Raw genomic sequence first — 13121 nt, 5'->3', positions numbered from 1 at the left:
CCTCCTCCCCCTCTCCCATGTCCCCCCGGAACTGTCAGTCCCGTTGTTTTCTCCTCCAGATTGTTCATCCAGCCTGTCCTATCCAGACAGGCCTGCGGACCATTTATCTTTTTAAGAACTCTAAATGTACTTAGTATTGTCTTTGTTTGATAGTACCATAAAATTAATTTCATTAGGTGACTACTCAGATCTTGATGGTTAAGTTTTAAAGATTAACTTTAGAAATCTGAGATAATTACATTTTCACATACACTTGTAAGAAGTAATCGAGAGATTTTGTATGTCCTTATAGTACAATATCCCAACTAGGCTATTAACACTGATACAGTAATTTAACATTTAACATTTCCACAGCCATAAAGATACCTTTGTAACTACACCCATTTCCACCAAACCCAAAAACCTCTCTACAATCCCTGGCAACCAACCAGCTGTTCTCTATTACTCTAATTTTGCCATTTCAAGCAACTTATGCCAATAGAATGTAAACTTCTGGTCCTTCCTTTTTTTATTAGCATAATTCTCTGGGGACTTATCCAGGTGTTTGAAGGTTATCAATAATAATTGTATCAGCCAATTGATGAAATGTACCCATTTGCATCTCTTAAATAAATGTATAAAGGTATCAATCAATAGTTCATTCCTTTTTGTTGCGAGTATTGTACCAGTTTGCTTTACCATCTACCCACTTAAGGACACCTCAGTTGTTTCCAGTTTGGACCCATTCTGAATAAACTGCTAGAAACATTTGTATACAAACTTTGATGGGCACATCAAAGTTCTTACTTCTCTGGGATAAATGCCCAGGAGTGCAATGGCTCGGTTGTATAGAAAATGCTTATTTCAATTTTAAAGAAACAATTAAAATTATTTTCTAGAGTGACTGCATCATTTTATATAATCACCAGGAATGTATAGTTAAGATTTATTTTCTCAGCAGTCTTGCCCGCATTTGGTGGTGTCACTATTTTATATTTTAGCCATTGTGGTAGGTATGTAGGGATATATTATTTTAATTTGAATTTCCCTAATGGTTAATACTGTTGAACATCTTCTGTGTACCTATTTGCCATCTGTATATGTCTATGCTCACCCCCCCCACCTTTCCAATTGGATCCTTTTCACTGTTTGGGAGTTATTAATGCTAGAGACCATCTTTTGTTGGGAGTTAATCCTATTCTATAGCTTGTTTTTATCCTTATCTTAACAGCGTGTTTTAGAGAATACAAAATTTAAATCTTGATGAGTCCTCTAAAAAACTCATTGCCATCAAGTCAATTCTGACTCATGGCAACCCTGTAGGGCAGGGTAGAATTCCCCTGTGGGTTTCTAAGACTGAAACTCTCTATGGGCATAGAAAGCCTCGTCTTTCCCCTTTGGGAGTGCCTGGTGATTTTGAACTGTTAACCTCAGAGTTAATAAGCCCAACTCGTAACACTATGCCTCCACAGTTCCTTGATTTATCAAATTTTTCTTTTAAGGGTTATTGAAAACTCTCTTACCCACTGAATTCGTTTTGTTGTTTTTTTGGCTGAAATCAGTTAGGCATTATTTGTGTGAGTACATTAGTCTATTCTAAGTTCTCTGTTCTGATCCACTGATATCTAGGTTTCTTACTGACACCACAGAATCTTGGTCACTGTGCCTCTATAATAAGGCTTTATATCGAGTACACTGATTACTCACACTTCAAATTCCTTTGTTTTTCTACATAAATTTTCGATTAATATAGTCAGTATTATAAAGATTATTATTATTATTATTATTAAAATCTTCTGAAATTATGTTAGAACTGCATTAAGCATGTGTATCAGTTTGGGGATAAATGACACTTATAACCATAGACATGGTATATCTTTCCATTTATTATCTTCTTTGATATCTCCCTCATCAGTGTAGTATAGTTTTTTTTTTGTTGTTTTTTGTTTTTCCCAATGAGGAGAAAATCGGTTTTATTTTCCTTGGACAAGTAATTCGCATCGCATCTGCTCTGAGTGGGTCTGGATGCAGCACAGTGTACAGGCAGAGACAGCTTGGTGTGGTTTTCAACATATAAGTTCTATAAATGCTTTGTTATATTTACACCTAAGACTTTTTTTTTGAGCTACCATAATAGTATTGTATTTTAAATTTTAGTGTATGTGTTCATGGCTAGTATACAGAAAAGTATTCATTTTTGCATGCTTATTTTTTATCCTGCTGCAATTGCTTAACTCGTTTATTCTAGTTTTGCTGTAAATTCAGTGGAATTGTCTAGGTAAATAATAATGTCATCTGCAAAAAATGACCATTTATTTTGTTCTCCCAGATTTGTAGGCATTTCATTTCCTTTTCTTGTCTTAGTGCTAGAATTTCTAACACTATGTTGAAGAAGAGTGGTGATGCCACACATCTTTGCTTTGTTTCTAACCCTCTCTCACATTCAGTCTTAACCAACAAGTAAAATGTCAACTCTACATAGGAAGCAAAGAGAAAACCTAGTGTACTCACTACAATGTTCCTCAAGTTTCTAGGCTACTAATTGGTCTGTTTCTTTTATCTACATATCAAAGTCTTTTTACATTTGTTTTGTATCTAATATTCAGGGTTTGTAGTTACACTTAGAAAAATCCATCTTCGCTGGATTCTTTAATTTTTATTATCTTTCTTAGTATTAGATTTCTATTATAATTAATAAAATTTTGGTTTGCAGGTTATGTTTGGGTTATTTTTCCTCTTAAATCCCTCCCTCATTCTCTAATAGCTTTACATTTTCTTCCACTTTACATTTTCTTCCACTCAGTCTTCTGACCTCCTCATCTGAACAGGTCTTTCAGTGGTTTCTGGGGCTCCTGTTTTCCCCAATGAAATGGAGGATGTCATAACTCTAATCACTGAGTCAGCAGGGAGCTTGATACAGTTCCTCCTAATCCCATAGGGTTCCTTCCTCCCTTTGTCCATGAATGGTTTTAAGACTCTCCCTGTGTCAGTTAACTTTTTAAATACTCCTTTTATGTCTGGATAAAGGTTGGCATCTCACTCTGATAGCTGAAGTTCTCAGATCTCGTTATGGGGCATTTTCACTCCTCATGAACTCACTTCTGTCACTGCTCTGCTCTTAGTTCTGGAGGCTGGCAGGCCTCAGCGCCAGCCGTACTCAGTGACTTGCATCTTCCCGGATTTTTGTCCCCAGGCATAATATTTTGTTTTTGAGCCCAAATATGTTCTTTGACTTCTCTTTTTTATATTTTACTTCTTGTTATATGTTTCGAGCAGAGGGGAAATGTCAAAAGTTTGAAATGAGTAAATCACCATGATTGTAGGTCCCAAAGCACATTTTCTATGTAATATATCTAGAGTATGTATGTCTGAGGAATCTAGAATTGGGATGGCTTGTCTTTGGTAATATATTACGAAGATGTTATTTGATTCAGCATACCCAGACCTATCTCTAGTAACTCATCTATATTAATTTTCTTTTTTGCTATAAACTGTCTAAACATCAGTGGATTTAAGAATCAGAAAACCTTAATCCAAATCCTTGTAATGTAGCAGTGTAACCTTGGATAACTTAGCTTTGATGAGCCTCAGATTTTTGATCAATATGGATTTTAAACAGAAATACATTATAATATTAAATTAGATAAGTAGTCACTGTTGGCCCTAAATAAATATAAAGGTAGTGCTTAGACAAAAACCATGGGATATCAATACTAGAGCTCTGAACTACAGTAATAGGCATGGATTTAAACAAATAGCCTTGCCTAGTGTTCTCTCTTTAGAATTAGAATTTAGGATCTCTCATAAACCTGGAGCAGTGAAAGGAGCCACACCCAAAAGAATGATCTTACCAGAAGGTCTCATTCTGATGAAACTAGGGGCAGGGAAGATGATTACTTACTCAGTTGGAATCAAACATTTACCGAACATCTATGATGTGTTAGATGTTTTCATATTCATAATCTCTTTGAATATTCACAGTGTTAGATCAATTTTTGAACAGGGGAGAGGTCACAAGGAGCTACAAAGCACAATCCTTCCAACAGTCTTGCTATATAGGGATAGTTAAAGTTACTTTGCAAACGAGGAAATGAAAGCTCGGGGAGTCAGGTAATTTACCAAAGGTGGCATATTAGTTAGTGGTCAATCTTTCAGACTCTAAGACATGCCACGGTTAAACTCTAATGGATTCTGACCATCCCCCTTCTGATCATTTTCTTAGAATGTCCCTTTATCTTCATTTTAAAGACACTGATAGGATTGCAGGGGGCATGGGTGGGGGGTGGGGGGCCACAGGGAAGAGAACAGGATTCCTATCTTTTCCAGAGCCCTCATAGCTTAAGGAAAATGGCAAACCTCCAAGGAAAGTAATTAGGCTAAATTCTCTGTGGCTATTAACAAAATGAATTCACGTGGATGTCTCCTTCCTGTGATGGGCTGCTCTGATAACTGCAGAACTAATTTGACGAGGAAGAGCCCATTTATTTCTAGACAAGGTACGACTTGGAGATAGGCACTTCTCTAATAAGGGTGGGTGAGCCCTGCTGTATATAGAGAGAGAGCAGGCATACAATTAAAAGATGGGTGTTAGTCCTATTCTTGAAACAGCTGGGTGGGAACCCGTGTTTATAAATCTGGCTTCTTCAGTATAATCTGCACATTTTAGCAATAATGAATGAGCTACAGAGAAGGCAGGTCAGATAGAGTGCTCGAAATGGGAGATAAAGATGGGAAAAGTCTAATATGGAAAGACAAAATGAGGCTTGTTTAAATATAAAACCAAACACACTTTTCTAAAGTGCAACTTTATTCCTACAGGACAGCTAGGAAAATAAGAAGGAAGGAAGGAAAAGCAGAAAAAACCGCTTCACAGACGTCATTTCTCTATTACGGTTAGCTTTAGGGCAGCAAGTGGACTGAAGCAAAAGAAAAACAACCCTCATTTTAGAATGCTCCCTATTTTAATAAGAGTTCATAAAATAAGGAAAGAGTTGACCTGTTTGAAGATGATGATGATAATATTGTAAAATAGTCTGTGCCTCTCCAAGTGGTTATTTTCCTATTTATCAAGGATCTTTTAAAAAATAAATCGTTATACTGGGGACTCATACAATCCATACATCAATTGTGTCAAGCACATTGTACATACGTTGCCATCATTTTCAAAACATTTTCTTTCTACTTGAACCCTCAGTATCAGCTTAATCCCACCCCCATGAACCCTTGATAAATTATAAATTATTAAAAAAGTATGGTCTTACAGGCATAATTAACCATTATTAAGGGCACTCCCACCCCCTTCTTAAGGTGATCATCACATCACTGGAGCAGGGCAGAGAGGAAATGACCTGTGAGGCAACAGCCAGGTTCCACCAAGTCTCGAGAAGAACCCAACCCCAAACAGCACAGCTTTGCTTCGGAAAACAACTCTAAACCTCAAAACTGTTGTGTGGTCAAGGGTGACACCAGCACAAGAGTGGGAAGAGTAAATTTTACCTCACGGGCCCTCATTTTCACCATCTCTGCAAGTGTACACCCTCTCGGGAATCTGACACTGTCGTCTCTGGTGATCAAATTCCTTGAAAACCTGCCTCCGTTTGGCTTCTAGGACACCGCACTTCCCTGACTTTTCTCCTATTTTTTTGGCCACATCTTAGCACCTTTTGCTGTTACTGCTTGATGTCTAAGGAGCCCTCAAACACAATGTTCAAGTATTTGGCTGCAAACCCTGGTGGTAAAATGGGTTTGACCTTACCCTTTGCTCTGTGGGAGAAAGATGAGGCAGTCTGCTCCTATACAGATTTACAGCTTAGGATACCATCTGGGGCAGTTAGTTCTATTCTGTCCTATAGGATTAGATTACTATGAGCCTGAATGAACTCAATGGCAATGGATACTTCATGTCTAGCTGCAAATGCTCATATTTCTATCTCAAAATTCTACACCTATATAGCTAATTGTATTTCCATTTGATGTTTAAATAGAAACTTCCAACTTCATATGACCCAAGCTGAGCTCCTGATAGCCATCCAATTCTCCAAAAGCAATTTGCTCTGAGTTTTACCTTTCTCAGTTAATGGCACTGCCAACTTTTCAGTTGTTTAGCTGGTCAAAACCCTGGCATTTTACCTGACTTCTCTCTACTGTTATGCTCCACATCTGGCACACAAAAAAATTTGTTAGCTCTCACTTAAATCATATCTAGATTTTGACTGTGTCTCACTACCCCACCTCCACTTTTACTGTTCCTAGTTACCACTCTTTTCCTAGGATTACTGTAAGAGCCCTCTAATGTGATATCATCCTTCTCGCTTGTTAATCTGTTCTCAACAAAGAAGCCGGAGAGATCTACCCAAACCAGGTCAGATCCTGTAATTCCTTTGCTCAGAGGCTTTCCATGTGGCTCCGTTTAAAGGTGTAAATTCTTATTGTGACCCTCAAGGACTGACATGTCTGGCCCTGGGCCCTGCATTACCTCTGTAACTGACTTACTGTTCTACCATTTCCCCTTCTCTCCCTGGGCTCTTGCCCACTCAACTACTTGTCATTCCTGAAACATAAGAGGCACAGTCCCATTTTAAGGGCCTTTCTACTTATTGTTCTATCTACCTATAATGTCTCCTCTCCCCACTGTCCATGCATTCTAGGATCATTCATTTCTTTTAAAATCTTTCCTCAAAAGTCACTTCAAAAAAAGAAAAAGTCACTTCAGTGGGGCCAATCTTAATTTCTACCCACTCCCATAGTATTTATCATAAAATAAAAAATACATATTTTTAATATTTAAAAGAGCATTTATTATTCTTTAGAGAGTAGCATCCACATCCCAGATCCAGTTGCCAAGGAGGTCCTGCCAGGCAGTGGGGATGGTTGAGGCATGGCAGGTGGCTCTGGCTTCTGGTCCTTCTGCTCCAAGATGAGTGCAGTAGGTGGGATTTCAACCTTGGCTTCCACAATGCCCACAGAGTGAGGCAGGAGCTTATTAGGGCCAATCTTACCACTTGGGGGTCCCAGAGCAGCATGACCTTCACTTTGAAGCCCAGCCACCCTGTCTGAACACGTGACGCATGGTCATGTCAACATAGTAGCTAACAGGGTCCCATTGTGGGTCAGCAGGCCATTCGTGAACTTCATTGTTTTAGCTTTCTGTCCTTGGAGTTTCCCAGACACCATGACCTTTCCGTGTTTGGCCCTGCTCTCTACAATGAACTGCAGCACACCACAGCGAGTTCTCGGCATAGCGAGCCCTCCAAGCGGATGTACCACAGACTCTGTCTGGGCAATGTCACACAGACCTCTTGGGGCCATTTTTTCAGCATAAAGCACCCTTAGCAAAGCCCAATGTCTTCTAAACTGCAGCAATCAACTCCCGGATCCATTTACCCTTCTCACCAAGAACATTCTGTGTCCTGGTGGCTAGGATAATTTCTGTCCTGGGAACCTGAACTTCAACTCCAGGGTAACTATCTGAAGCTAGCTCCCAAATGAGAAACTTACTCAGTTCAGCTTTGAAGATGCCATCAACGACAAGCTTCCTTTTATTGGAAATTTGCACTGCCAGCTTGTACCGCGCACCACTGAAAAGCTAAGATACATTTTATGTGTTTACCATGCTTTGAGTCTGTTCTGTCCTTTTAGCATGTAAGGTCTAAGAAGGCAAGGACTTTTGTCTGTTTTGTGTATGGTTTTATCTATAACTACTAGAAACATATTGAACATATAGTTGTTGTTGTTGTTGTTGTTAGGTGCCATTGAATCAGTTCCATCCCATAATGACCTGATGCACAGCAGAACGAAACACTGCCCGTGTCCTGTATCATCCTCACAACTGTTCCTAGGCTTGAGTTCATTGCTGCAGACAGTATCACTCCATCTCCTGAGATGCTTCCTCTCCTTTGCTGCCCCTCTACTTTAACCAATATGATGTCCTTCTCCAGGGACGGTCTCTCCTGACAGCATGTCCAAGGTATGTAAGATGAAATCTCCCCATCCTTGCCTTCAAGGAGCACTCTGGTCATACAAGACAGATCGGTTTGTCCTTTAAGCAGTATGTGGTACTTTCAGTATTCTTCTCCCATCTTCTTTATTCAATGCCAATGCATATGGGGCAACTGAAAATACCATGATTTTAGTCAGCTGCACTTAGTCATCTTGCTTTTCAGTACTCTAAAGAGATCTTGTGCAGTGGATTTACTTAAGGCGACAAATATATCCATGAGAAGAGAAGTGCGTGGAAGGGTAAAGTCATGAAATCCTCTTAGCCATAACCAAACACACTTGAGGGAATGAGCATCTGGGCTGGGGGCTCAGGACCATAATCTTGGAAGACTTCAAAGTCAATTGGCACAATATAGTTTATGAAGAAAATAATCTACATATTTTATTCTGATGAGTAGTGACTGGAATTTTAAATGCTTGTGAGTGCTTTCATCTAATTTGTGATTAAAAAAAAAAAGTGGGGGTGGATGCTTGTTAGTAGTTAACTTGTTAGTGCAACTACTGGTCTCTCCCAACCTGGAGCAAAGAAAAAAGAGGAAAATCAATGAACCGTGGTGACAAAAATTTCTAAGGACTAGTGGTCCACACGAACCTCAGCTTTCATAACCTATGACCAGTAGAACTAGATGGCCTGGCTACCACTACCAATAGCTCTTTGAGGGGCCACCTCTGCGTGGGAGAAAAATGTAGAACAAATTCAAAATCATACATAGAGACTGATGATACCCCAGGGATTATGGCCCTTTGTCAACCTTCATTCCTGGAACTAAACGCAATTTTCAGCTAAGCAACTCAAAATTAAACCAAATCCACTGCTGCACAGTTGATTCTGATTGACAGCAAACCTAACATAGGGTTTTTGAGGCTATAACTCTTTAAGGAAATAGATAGCCTCATCTTTCTACTTCAGATCAGTTGGTGAGTTTAAACCCTCAACCTGTGGTTAGCAATTCAATGCTTACCCTACAGTACCACTAGAAGAGTTAAATGACAGATCTGTATCGATCTATAAGGCAAACAAATATGAGGTACATACTCCTTAGAACAATCAACCACTGGAGATGACAGGGCAGCACTTGCTCAAGAACAAGCTTCAGAAGACAGGAAGGTTAGGAAAGGAGAAAGAATGAAAATGGGAACCAGGAAGGAAGTGGAATGAGCCATTTATGATGAGAAACAAAATGCCTATGAATGAAAAGCTCATGTGCTCTATAAAACCTCACCTAGTTCAAATAAAAAGTTAAAAAAAAGAGTAAGGCACAAAAAAGTAAGTATAGCATGCTTGTACTTGTATAGAAAAAGAGCCTAATCAAATATGCACTTAAAGTACATAGAGTGCCTCTGTCTCTGGAAGAACAAACAATTAGTAGGATGACCTAAAGGAGAGAAACCAGGTAACTGGGACTAGGGTGAGGGAAGCTAGTGTATCACACTGTATATTCATTTTAGCTTTTACATTTTGTATGTACTAGCTATTAAAAATTTAAGAAAAATAATTATTTTATTAGAACTGTTTTTCAAATGTTTCTTTTAGGAAAGAATACAAACAATATTACACTTGAAAGGGGTGTACCAGGGCAGAATAGGCACCATCTCTGGAACGCATCATTTCCCTTAGTGAGTAGCTTCTCTTCATTCAATTCAGAGTGGTTATCTGTGGTAGTTTAAAAATATGCCCCCAAATTCTTTGATATGCTTCCCTTTAACAGTTGGGTCATATAGCACTACAGGGACAACACTGGAGACATGGTGCAGAAATTGTGCCCAATCTGACCCCACCACACTGGGGCGAAACACCAAGGGCGTGCGACAGAACAGCAAGGGGAGCAAAGCAATGAAGTCCCTGGGGAACACCAAAAAATGGACTTTGGGGCCAGGGCATGGCACCCCATCAGACTCTACCATAAACACTCCTAAAGATCAACAAACAATTTATAGGCTTTTCCTTTTTTTCTCATTGTTTTTTCTTGTTTTGTTTTTCATGTTGTTTTCTTTTGCTCTGTCTTGTTTTTGTGCTTATTATTGTTAATCATGATTGTTAATACTGAGGAGAAAACAACAGGACTGAAGGTTGTGGGGGGAGGGGACAGGAGAGAGGGGGAGGCAAGGGAAAGGAAGGGGGGTGTCAACAAACTCAGGGACAAGGGAACACTGAGTGATCTAAAATCAGGAGGGCATAGGATGCCTGGTGGGGTTTGATCAAGGGCAATATAGCCAAGAGGAATTACTGAAATCCGAATGAAGGCCGAACATGATAGTGGGGCAAGAGGAAGGTAAAAGTGAATAAAGGAAAGAACTAGGAGGTGAAGGACATTTAGAGGTCTAAATACAGGCAAGTACATATATAAATACATTTATATATAAGAATAGGGAAATAGATCTTACATATATTTATATGTTAAGTATTAAGGCATCTACTCATGTACTCCACTCCCTCAACATGACAACACTTTGTTCTAATAACCCTGCATCTTGTGATGCTCATCTTCCCAACTATTGCTGAAGACAAAGCGGGTGCATAAGCAAATGTGGTGAAAAAAGCTGATGGTGCCCAGCTATCAAGGGATATAGTGTCTGGGGTCTTAAAGGCTTGAAGATAAACAAGCAGCCATCTAGCCGAGAAGCAACAAAGCTCACATGGAAGAAGAACACCAGCCTGTGTGATCATGAAGTGTCGATGGGATCAGGTATCAGGTATCAAAGACCCAGAACAAAAAAATCATATCAAAGTGAATGAGGGGGAGCACGGTACAGAGACACAAAGCTCATCTGTAGACAACTGGACATCCTCTTACAGGAGGGTGACAAAGAAGAGACAAGCCAGTCAGGGTGCAGTATAGCACCGACGAAACATACAACTTTCCTCTAGTTCTTTAATGCTTCCTCCCCCCATTATCATGACCCCAATTCTACCTTACAATCTGGCTAGATCAGAGCATGTACATCAGTACAAATAAGAGCTGGAAACACAGGGAATCCAGAACAGATAAAGCCCTCAGGGCCAATAATGTGAGTAGCAATACCCGGAGGGGTAGGGGAAGGTGGAAGAAGAAAGGGGGAACCGATCACAATGATCTACATATAAGCCCCTTCCTAGGGGTTGGGCAACAGAAAAGTGGGTGAAGGAAGACAACTATCAGTGTAAGACATGAAAAAATATATATATAAATTATCAAGGGTTCATGATGGAGGGAGGGTGGGGGAGGGGGAAATGAGCTGATATGTAGAAAATAAGTGTTTTGAAAATGATGATGGCAACAAATGTACAAATGTGCTTGACACAATAGATGGATGTATGGATTGTGTCAAAAAATAATTCACTTATTGATGCTGGACTAGGTATTGGAGAATAAAGATGCCTGCCATCAACATAAGTGACTGACAAAAAAGGGCAGGGGACAGAGGTCAAGTGTGTTTCAACACCCCATCCCAGTAGTTTTTTATTTTCAAACAGAAACATCAGCATTTTCCTATATGCTGCTTTTAAATGTTGTTTCAAATTCAATCTTCAATTCTGGTTGATGTTCACCAACACTCAATAAAGGGATCAGGATGGCATATGAATACATACATGCATGAACTCATTCATTCAACAAATGAGTATCTACTCTGGGCCAATATCTAATATGCTTGACATATTCTATTCTAAGTGCTGTACTTTAGCAATGCACAAAACTATGTCCATGTTCTTCGACAACTTATATTCAATTGAGGTGAGGGACAATAAATAAATGGACAGGCTCAAGGAGAAAGCAAATGTTTTGAGAATGACGAGAGCAACAAATGTACAAGTGAGCTTGACACAATGGATGTATGCATGGATTGTGATAAGAGTTGTATGAGAGGACCTGATGCCAGTGGCTTAAGTGGAGAGGAAATGTTTCGAGAATGATGAGGGCAATGAATGTACAAATGTGCTTTACACAATTGATGTATGTATGGATTGTGATAAGAGTTGCATGAGCCTCTACTAAAACGATTATAAAAAAAGTTGTATGAGCCTCCAATAAAATGATTTAAAAAATAAAATAAAATAAATGGACAGGCAAATATATGCCAGGGAGTGATAAGTCCTATGGAGCAAAGTAAAGTAGGGAAAGTGGACTCGCTAAGAGAAGGAGATGTATCTATTTTATAATGGGCTGTTAAGAAAATTCTTACTGAGAAGGTGGACTTTCAAGTCAAAAAACCTGGGGGCAGAAAGCACTAGAAGTGATGGTGATTACATAACTCGTTTTAAAAGTGATTTAACCATGGTTGGGGGGTGGGGGTTTCTAATATTGATTGTGGTCATTATTGCACAACTTTTCTTGATATGACTTAACTATTGAATTGTGTGATGTGTGGCTTATGTGCCAATAAAACTGTTGGGGCAAAAACCTGGGAGCAGTAAGAGAGTAAGCCATGTAGAAATTAGAAGGAAAAGCATTTTAGGAAGAGAAGCAAGCAAGCAGGAGTAGGTTTCACGCCTGCTGAGGAGCAGTAGGGGATAGTAGAGCGCATGTCTGAGCGTGAGGAAGAGGGTAAATCTGACCATGTAGACCAGAAGATGGCAGGCATTTTAATGTGAGAGGCCAAAACCCCAGCACAGAGCAGAACTGTTCCTTTGAGTTTCTAAGTCTTTTAGGCTTTGCAGGCCACATGGTCTCTATCACAGCATCTCAACTATAGTGTTGTAGCACAAAAGAAGTCACAGACAATAAATAAATGGGTGTGGATGTTCCAATTAAATTGTATTACCCAAAACAGGCAGTGGGTTGAATTCAAACCCTGGGCCATAGTTTACCAGCCTCTGAAATAAACTATCTAACCCTATAGAGCAGATGAGGAGGCCAAAGACCTACATTATGTGTGCCCAAGGCTTCGACCTCAAAATGTTCCTCTCGCTGAAACAAAGTTATAATTGAGAGGTAAGTATAATGAAAACACTTCTATTAGTATTAGCCACACAAAAGCTGTTTCTTAAGCTGATTGGGGGCTGGGGGGGGCAAGCTTGTCTGGATCCTTTGGGTCCAGTTCTTTCTGTTTCCATAGTTTTAAGTTCAAAATAATTGACCTGTTGACTTGTAAATTAACTTTGGAACACAAGCCATTCACGAGTGGAGGGCTCCTCATGTTTAGAGGACATTTCAATCTTCCCTTGA

The 13121-nt window shown here is 39.5% G+C and overlaps 1 protein-coding gene and 1 pseudogene across 1 annotated transcript in view; both read right to left on the bottom strand.

The window, feature by feature from the left end:
- Positions 1–13121, bottom strand: part of ZNF609 (zinc finger protein 609) — a 192576-nt gene that overhangs the window by 16462 nt on the left and 162993 nt on the right.
- The window catches only part of LOC105979832, a 6868-nt pseudogene continuing 524 nt past the window's right edge, over positions 6778–13121 (bottom strand).

The sequence above is a fragment of the Echinops telfairi genome, unplaced genomic scaffold, assembly GCF_000313985.2.
Source record: "Echinops telfairi isolate 266 unplaced genomic scaffold, ASM31398v2 ScPeMD7_4048;HRSCAF=4782, whole genome shotgun sequence".
NCBI lineage: Eukaryota > Metazoa > Chordata > Mammalia > Afrosoricida > Tenrecidae > Echinops > Echinops telfairi.
The sequence above is the reverse complement of the archived record's forward strand: the minus strand, read 5'-3'. Positions and strand labels throughout refer to the sequence as shown.